The following is a 9,906-nucleotide window of genomic DNA, read 5'->3' as shown; positions in this document are numbered from 1 at the left end:
TCCACTGTTCATGGTTGTTCATTCCCTTTATCTAGTCATATCTTCCTGTAATATGCCTTCAGTATGTCCACCTGCTTAAACAATTAGGGGTCGCCAGTCCCTCAAGAACTGTTACTAGAACTTTTAGGATTCTTTGCCTATTCTGTCACTAACTCATATGAGAGTTCTTATTCTTATGGAAATTACAATCAACTTCTGAAAAGCAGTTTTGTAACAAATTAGTGTTTTTAATTTTCTCAAACTAATTTTTGTTAGCAAAGTTTTCTATTTGAGAGTATCTGCTTTAGCTTGTAAATTGACAAGGACTGCAGTGTATCCAGTAAGTTATAAAATGCCTAGTGTAAATAGTTGTTTTATTAGACTATAGACCGAACATAATTTCCACTCAGTGCTTCTTTTGCATACCACAGCACCCAAAAGGAGAGAGAGAACAAAAGGGAATGCCCTGCCACAGAGACATGATGGGATAGGGGGAGGGGGCGTGGGAGGGATACTGGGATCAATGGTGGTGGAAAATGGGCACTGGTGGAATGATTGGTACTCGAACATTGTATAATTGAAACCCAAGCACAAAAATGTGTAAGTCTACAGCTGTACCTCATGGTGTTTCACTAATAAAATTTTTAAGTTGTTTTTATTAAATTTCACTTTTATTCAAATAGAGTGGCTTTGTGTAAAAAGAGAAAAGAGAGAGAAAAACAGTAGTAAAAATAAATTAGGTATGCAATTGCAATATCTTTCCAAAACAATGATCACTACAGGAGCAATATGCAGAATATGACTTCACAAAAGAACTTAACTATATGAAGGGTAAGGAGGGATGTCTGTCCACTTATATCTGTCTACTTACTTTTCTTTATCTATATATTTGATGATTTCCATGAAATCCTTGAGTAAACTGAAGGTCCATGCAGGAACTACTACTTGTGCCTATTGATTTGAGCTGTGAAATGACAACACAAAGTCCGTATTCTATCCTCAGATCAATGCTGCATGTGTGTGTGTTCCTGAAGCACATGGTATATGCTGTGTCTGTCTGGCAGAAACATTTGTGCTTAAAATACAGCCTGACAGTTCCCTGCCATCTTGCAAAACAGTGTGGCTTATTTAGAACAAATCTGTTATGACTGACCACAGAAAGATGCATGTGTGTTTCTGAGCCTCTCCCTATGAATAGGCAAAAGGACCATCTGGGCACGTGGCATTTACACATCTTTGAGCAAAGTTAGCATTCTGCCTCGCGGTAAAATCCATCTCTCAGGGACTCTGTGGGTTTGTGATGCTTCCTGTAGAATGAAGGAGGAAAACAAATGCACTTCAGTAAAACAGAAGTATCTTTTTTTTTTAATCTGTCATAGCCACAGTTTGATAGTATCTGTATTTCATTTTCACTTTGGAATATCACAAGAGAGAGAAATGGCAGGAAGCAAGTTGCTTCCACATGGTTGTGAAAGAAAGTTGTTATATTTGGTTGCTCTCTGTGGCACATCTCTGTGATTTTTTTTAATCTAGCTACCATCTTGGTGGTAGGGAAAAGAAAGTAATGTTCTTATCTTTTTCTAAGAATTACTGCAAAATAATTAAATGATCATAAACCGTCTTTTTCTATCTTTGTTAAAACTGATCTGACATGATTTAAACCCTGTTTTTTTCAAAGTCTGCACTGACAATGCAGAATATTTAGAGAAAACATGAATTAAGGTGACAATTATTTTGTAGTTTAAAGACATTAAACCCCTCCAAAGTTTTTCATATTAAGGAATTTACTGCTGGGCACTTTGCTAGTTACAAAGTAGCATAAAGTAGCATATTGTTTTCTTAAAGAAAATTAACCTGAATTTAATAGCCATGCTAATCATTGGCCATTGCTAAACATGAGCTTTTTTTTCACTCAGAACTTTTTTATTTCCTTTTTATAAGATGAGTTTCAAAATATAACATTTAGTGGCTTCACTGTCCTTGATGGAAAGCTGTTCTGTCATCTTGGCATAATGAATACATTGAGAAAGAGTCCAACTTATGTAAGTATTACTAACAAGAAGGTTGGCCAACCAGGAAGTAACCTTTTAAGTTGAAGGAATTATGGGACTATAAAATAATGAGACTGATCTCCAATGTCCTTTCAACTCTAAAATTCAGCATGACATTCCCATTCTCAGCTTAACACTGGATTTTTAAATTCAGAGGTCAGCTCCAAAAGAAGAAAGTAAAAATATTTTACTGCAATGGCAACATTGTTAAATTTCTTAAAACTCTTTTTGGCAGAACAGTTTTGAAGAATAATCATGAGTCATTATTCATAATTGCAGAAAAACAATGTTCATCTCATTGTTTTCTAACCATATGTTGTGCTTTAGCTTCAGTTGTTTTCTTGCATTCAAATCAACTATTGAATGAGTTAAATTATAGCCAAATCTAGTCTTTAAATTCAAAACAACTTTGTTTTCTATTTTCCCTACCATGGTGTATATCAGAGATCAGGAAATCTGGCAGTCAGAAAGAATATTATTTAGGCTTTGTGACTCAAGAGGAAAAATTTAGGGCATAGGAAGGCACTTAGATAATAAGAAAGAGAAATAACGCATTGTATTTGTCTGGGGTGCCCATTCCAGGAAACGGAGACACAATGTGATCAGTAGCCATATATAAAAGAACTCTCCCAGGGTTATGATGAACTATAACAAGAGAAAATAACCTAGCTGGCAAAGAAGTAGGTAATTATCATGACAAGCTTTGCTGCCTGTTAGGACACCCAGGGGCCAGAGAAATAGCGCAGCAGATAGGGCATTTGCCTTGCATGCAGCAGAACCACACTCAGTCTTTGCATTCCATATGGTCTTCTAAGCACTGCTAGGAGTGACCTCTGAATACAAAACCAGGTGAAAGCTCTGAGCAGCACTAAGTGTAGCTCAAAACAAACAAAAAAGAACTCCAAGATCCAGTGTAGCCATCTCAGTTCAGACAGATAACTAAAAGAAAAGCAACTCAGTGGGTAAAATCCAGTCACTTGCCAACAACAGATTCCCCAAAATATAGGTGGCAATTGCAACCAATTTTTGATATTGACAAGGTGTGACTAGAGAAGGCATTGCTTGATGTGGTAGGGAATAGGTATGTAAGATATTCCTTTTCAGTGCCTTCCAAGAAGGCTGTTGGCCTTTAGGGTTCTTAGGGCTCTTCTATTGGAGTGGCAGTCAAAACAGTGTAGAAATAGGCAGCAGGACAGAATTGGCACATCCAAAGTTTGTCAACCCATGGATTAGGTAATTACTTATTAACAATATTTGTTCTACTAAGATCAAAGAGAAGTTTCTTTTGTTCTGATTTGGTTTGGTTTGGTTTGGTTTGGTTTGGTTTGGTTTGGTTTGGTTTGGTTTGGTTTGGTTTGGGGGGTCCATACCTGGAAGTGCTCAGGTGTCCATATGGGATATCAGGGATTGAACCCAGGTCAGTCATAAGCAAGGCAAATGCCCTACCTTCTGTACTATCACTCTCACCCCCAAAAATCAAAGAGAAATTTGTCTTTCAGAGTACTCTTTTCTACAGAAAATATACCTAAAAAATCATATAATCACCCTCACACTTGTTTGGGGATTTATTTTCTATTTCAATCAATACATTATTTTTAGGTCTATCTAAGTTTCTTCCTTTAAGCAAGCCTCACATTATTCCTCAATTCAGCAGAAAAAAAAATCAAAGATCCTAATTCTATGTACAAAGAACTGAGCCTAAGTAGGTTCTGATATGGTTCTGCATGTCTTTCCCAGAAGCAAAATGACACTCCCTTTTAGAAAAGATTAGTTTTTAATAAGCTAATAGTCCGTGGAATGACATAATTTACCCCCTATTCCTATTTTTGGAGCCCCATAGTTAAGAATGATTTTTACGTTTTTAAATTGTTGGGGGAAAAATCAAAAGAAAAATACTATTTGTGACACATGAAAATTTATGAAATTCAAATTTTAGTGCCCATAAATAAAGTTTTATTGGAACACAGCCATCCTTATTCATTTACATATTATCTATGGCTGCTTTGCACTAAATGGCAGAGTTGAGTAGTTTCGACAGAGACCGTATGGCCTGCAAAGCCTAAAATATTTACTATCTGGCCCTGAGGAAAAAGAATTGCCAACCACTGGTTTAGAACATGGCATTAAAATCAACACTGTCTGTCTTCAAATCTCTTCTCACCATTTCTTAGTACTGTGTCCTCTTGGGAAATTTACTTAATCTCTCCTTGCCTCAAATACTTTAGAAAATCTGCTTCATAATGAGTTGATATGTAGAATTAAATTATTCACCCATAAGAACAATTTAAACAAGAAAATGGCACATATTAGACATAAAATAAATGTGAGAAATCTGTTTTTCTGAATTTAGATTTTGATAGCCCAGTGGGTAGGGCATTTGCCTTGCACGTTACCGACCTGGGTTCAATTCCTCTGCCCCTCTCGAAGAGCCTGGCAAGCTACCGAGAGTATCTCACCCGCACGGCAAAGCCTGGCAAACTACCTGTGAAGTATTTGATATGCCAAACACAGTAACAATAAGTCTCACAATGGAGACGTTACTGGGCCTGCTAGAGCAAATCGATGAACAGGATGACAGTGCTACAGTGCTTGTACAAATATGCAAATCATGAAACAAATAGTTATTTCTACCTATAAAAAACAATCAAATGACAAAAGATTTTAAACATTCACATGGGGCGTGCTTTTGTAATATATCAACAACCAGAAACACTTAGTTGGGACTATATATTTTGAGTAGGGACAGAGGAGATCCGTGACTCTTAGAAGCTATCAGTCTGCTAAAAAACAAAGTTTAAACAAGTGAAATAGAAGTACCTTTAAATTATTATATTCTTGAAGTAGTAGCAATAGTAGTGAGAGTAGGGCACATGACTTTCACTTGGCAAACCAGGATCCAATCCCCAGCACCCTATATGTTCCCCTGAATCCCTCTAGTAGTCACCCCTGAACCATAGCCAGGAGTAAGATCTGAGCATTGCTGGTATGGCCCCCAAATCAAATCACTTGTATCACTTCATTTGTTGTCCCATTGTTCATTGATTTGCTCGAGCGTCTCCATTCATCCCAGCCCTAAGATTTCAGCAGCCTCTCCTTACTCGTCCTTCCCAATGCTGCCACATTGGGGGCTCTTTCAGGATCAGGGGAATGAGACACCATACTGTTACTGTTTTTGGCATATCGAATACATTACAGATAGCTTGCCAGGTTCTGCCATGCGGGCAAAATACTCTTGATAAGCTCCAGGAAATACTTTGATGAGATTACATGGCACTGGGGGCAGTTTGTGAGCGTGACTGCCAAACTACTGGAAAATGGGGAATCTGGATGGAGGAGGGCCAGTCCCAATCTTAGCAGGCTTGGAGTTCTCAGCCACGAGTCCCACATACCTGGGTTCCTTTGCTGGTTCCTTCATTCATGGGCTCGTCTAAGCGTATGGGGAGTGACCGAGCATGGCTGTGGCTGGGATCTGGAGGTTTTTCGCTGCCAGGGTTCTGCATGGGGCGGGGAGGGAAACTCGACCCACCCGTCTCTGAGGGGTCCCGTTGAAGACAGCCTGGTGTGTGGGCAGGAGATTCTGACCCAAAACCAAAGAAACAAATAAAATTATATTCTTGGGGCTAGAGAAAGAATCACTTTCCAGAGAGAGAGAGAGAGAGAGAGAGAGAGAGAGAGAGAGAGAGAGAGAGAGAAAACACGCAAGTTTCTTATTATTTTAATACGTTCAGCCTGGCAAGCTACCCATGGCGTGTTTGATATGCCAAAACCAGTAAAAACAATGGGCCCCATTTCCCCTGACCATGAAAGAACCCCCATTATTGCAGCATTAAGGATGAGCAAGGAGAGGCTGATAAAATCTCAAGGCCAAACTAAGCTGCCTTAGTTTGCCCTTGAGATTTTATCTAAGTTTTAACTAAGTTCTTCTTTTAGAAGAACTAAAATGACTGTCTGTATTTTCAATGCACGTATGCTGGCATCGGATGCATCCATCAAGGACCTGATGGTGGAAGCACAGAAGATCAAGTACGACATCAAAGGTCTGACTGAAATGAGAAGGCATCCATCACATCAGGCCATTTTCGACACTGGAGAAGAACTGTTCCTTGGAATATGCGACAATAGAGGCATCAGTGGTGTTGGCGTCCTTGTCAACACAAACTTGGCCATGAGCATTGATTCATTCTAATGCCTAAAAATCCAAATCAGACGATTACAATTGAATAGATGTGGCTTACTGCCGGCAGTTTCTATCTTTGTCATCTACGCACCAATATCCAACTACTATAAAAAAAGAAATTGAGAAGTTCTACATAGAGCTGGAGAAGTTCTATAAAGAAGACCACACCTTCTACAAGATCATTGTCGGTGATTTTAATCCCAAGATAGGACTGAGAATGTCGCCCAAAGAACTCCACATCAGGACCCATAGCCTAGAATGAAACAAACAGGGTAAGAGACTGTCTGAGTTCATCATATCGACCAACATCATCCATGGCAACTCACAGTACCAGAAGGTTGAATATAAACAGTGGACATGGGAGTCTCCTGGTGGAAAGTTCCACAATGAAATTGACCACATCATATCCAATTGTCAGTTTTGCCAGACCGATGTCACTGTTGTTCCAAAATTCCAAATGGGATCAGACAACCGTCTCCTTCATGCAAAATTCTACTTCATGGAGAAGGGAGAAAGGACTGCAAAGTTAAGAAGAGAACTCCCAGAATGACCACCAACTGGGACCTCTTTGGCACTATTGTGCAACAGGGGAAGATGCCGTTGTTGACAACATCAACAAGAAATACAATTTACTTATTCAGCACCTCCATGACTGTGTGAGGAATGCTGAGAGTGGGAAAGCCACAAAAAGACACCTGTCTTCAGAAATTCTCGAGCTCATTCGCCAATGACTTGGCGCAAGCCTCAGGCAACCACAAGCTAACGGCTGAGCTCGCAAAGCTGCTCAGAGAAGCAATCAAGGAAGACCTCAAAGAGAGAAGAGCAGCAGTGCTGGCCTATGTGTCAGAAGCCGGGAAAAATATTCACAATGTTTGCCTGTCCTTTGCCGTCTACAAGACCAAGATGACTGCCCTCTGACATCCTGATGGGTCTATCACATCTTCCAGAAAGACAATGGACAAGATTATCCATGACTTCTACTCGGATCTCTTTGATAGCCATGTCCACTTGCCCACATACCAAATTCTGCAGGATGGATATCTTATTCCCAACATTCTCCCTTCCGAAATTCAACATGCCATTTCATTGGTAAAGAATCGTACAGCACCCAGTCCAGACAAGGTCAGACCCAAACACCTGAAGAATCTGCCACCAGTACTTGTCAATATACTTGCTCAGCTCTTCACATGCTACCTGTCTGAATGCAAGGTTCTGTCCTAATGGAAAACTAGCAGGACCATTCTGTTGTACAAGAACGAAGACATCCATGACATTGGCAACTATCGCCCGTTCTGCCTGTTATCCATCATCTACAAGTTGCTCACTAGAGTCATCCTGAATAGAATAGGCAGAACACTAGACGAAGGACTACCATGAGAGCAAGCCAGATTCTGAAAAGGATTCAGCACAATAGACCATATCCACACAGTGACCAAGCTCATTGAGGTTTTGTGAGAGTTCAAGATGCCACTCTGTCTAACATTCATTGATTTAAGGAAGACCTTTGATTCTGTTGAGACAGAAATGGTCATCAAAGCCCTAGCCAAACAGGGCATTTAAACTCAGTACATCAGGATCCTCCGTGAGTCATATTATAGATTCACCACCAGTATTCCACCATTCTACAAAGAAGTGATCATCGACGTAAAGAGAAGGGTTCAGCAGGGTGATACCATTTCACTGAAGCTCTTCAGTGTCACCCTTCAGAATATCATGCAACGACTAGAATGGGAAGAAATGGGAGTAAAGATAGATGGTCGGTAACTACACCATCTCTGCTTTGCTGATGACATCATTCTAATAACACCAAACATTAGCCAAGCAGCACAAATGCTGGCCTACTTCGACTGTGAGTGTGGAAAGGTCGGACTGCAGCTGGATCTCACCAAGACAATGTTCATGAAAAATGAACTACTCCCTGATGTTCCATTTGTTCTCAATGGAACAAACATCTTTGTATGCAGCAGCTATGTGTACCTGAGTCGAGAACTCAACATGCGGGACAACTTGGCAACAGAAATGCGCAGGAGGAAGAGAGCAGCGTGGAGCCTTCAAGAGCATCAAAGAAATAGCTAAAAGAATGAAGAAACTCCAGCTCCGGGCACATCTCTTCAACTCCACTATTCTTCCTGCACTAACATATCCCTCAGAGACCTGGGCCCTATGAAAACAGGACAAGAACTCTATTTGGGTTCCCCAAAGAGGAATCAAAAGAGCTATGCTTGGAGTATCATGCTTCACTCAAGTGAGAGAAGGAATCCGGAGTCCCAGCCTCCATTGACAATCAAGAATCAGGGACGCTGTTTTGTTTGCCAAGGCATCAAAAATTCAGATGGGCCAGACACATAATGTGATTTAGAGAGGACCACTGGAAGACTAGAACAGTTATCAACTGGATTTCATGGTATGTCAAAAGAATGCATGACCACCCATCTACGAGATGGTCACACTTCTTCGTCAAAACCCTGAACAAACAGTTTGAGGCCCTTCATGTTTCTGGAGCAAGCAGATGCCATTGGGCTACACTAGCATACAATAGGACAAATAGAGGTGTTACTGGTGCCCACTCAAGCAAATTGACGATCAGTATGATGACAAGTGATACAAGTGATAGGTCACTGAATCATTTAGAGTCTATTAAGTCTAATAATAAACAAAATAAATTCATCATACAGAAGTCAGTTGTAGTCCAGAGAGCTCATGTAATGTGAGGGACATTTGCCTTACATGGGTTCAATCCCTGGCATCCCATACAATCCCTCAGGAGTGATCCCTGATGCAGAGTAAGGACTAAGGCCTGAGTGTGTGGCCCAAAAAGCAAAACAGAAAAATAAATCATTTCTATTTTCAAGTACTGTAAAATTAAACATGTGAAAGGAAAATTAAGAAATAATTCTTAAAGACATTGAAATAATTTATGAAGACAATGAAAACAATAAAATATCCAAAAGCAAATTTTACCACAGTGGATAGGGCGTTTGCCTGGCACGTGGCTGACCCAGGTTTGATTCTTCCATCCCTCTCGGAGAGCCCAGCAAGCTACCATGAGTATCCCGCCTGCAAGGACGAGCCTGGTAAGCTCCCCGTGGCATATTCGATATGCCAAACACAGTAACAACAAGTCTCACGATAGAGACGTTACTAGTGCCCACTCAAGCAAATCGATGAACAATAGGAGAACAGTGACAGTGACCTTTACAGGAAAAGATCTGTATACCAAATCCTAAAAATAAATTGATATATATTGAATATATAAAGATAATGATAAATACTAATGAAGACAAAAATAAATGGAAAATCATTCTGTGTTCATGGAACCAAAAATTTAATACTGGTGAGCCAGAGCAATAGTACAGTGGTACAGCACTTGAATTGCACATAGTTGACCTGGGTTAGATCCCCAGCACCCAATATGTTCCCTGAGCACTGCCAGAAGTAATCCCTGAGAGCAGAATTTAGAGTAAACTCTGAACAATGTTGAGTGTGGTCCCCAAACAAAAACAAAAAACACCCTAAAATTTTAATATAGGTAATAAGTTTAAGTATCACCCAAAATGATATACAAGTTTAATGTAATCTGTGTTAAAATTTCAATGCTAATTTTTAATGAAAATAAAAACCTATAGTAAAATGTATATGTAATCACAAGGATTTTAATTATTTCAAGCAATTCTAAGAAAAACAAAACTGAAAGCATCA

Source organism: Sorex fumeus, unplaced genomic scaffold, assembly GCF_029834395.1.
Source record: "Sorex fumeus unplaced genomic scaffold, SorFum_2.1 ptg000009l, whole genome shotgun sequence".
Taxonomy (NCBI): domain Eukaryota; kingdom Metazoa; phylum Chordata; class Mammalia; order Eulipotyphla; family Soricidae; genus Sorex; species Sorex fumeus.
This window is presented reverse-complemented; position numbering follows the sequence as displayed.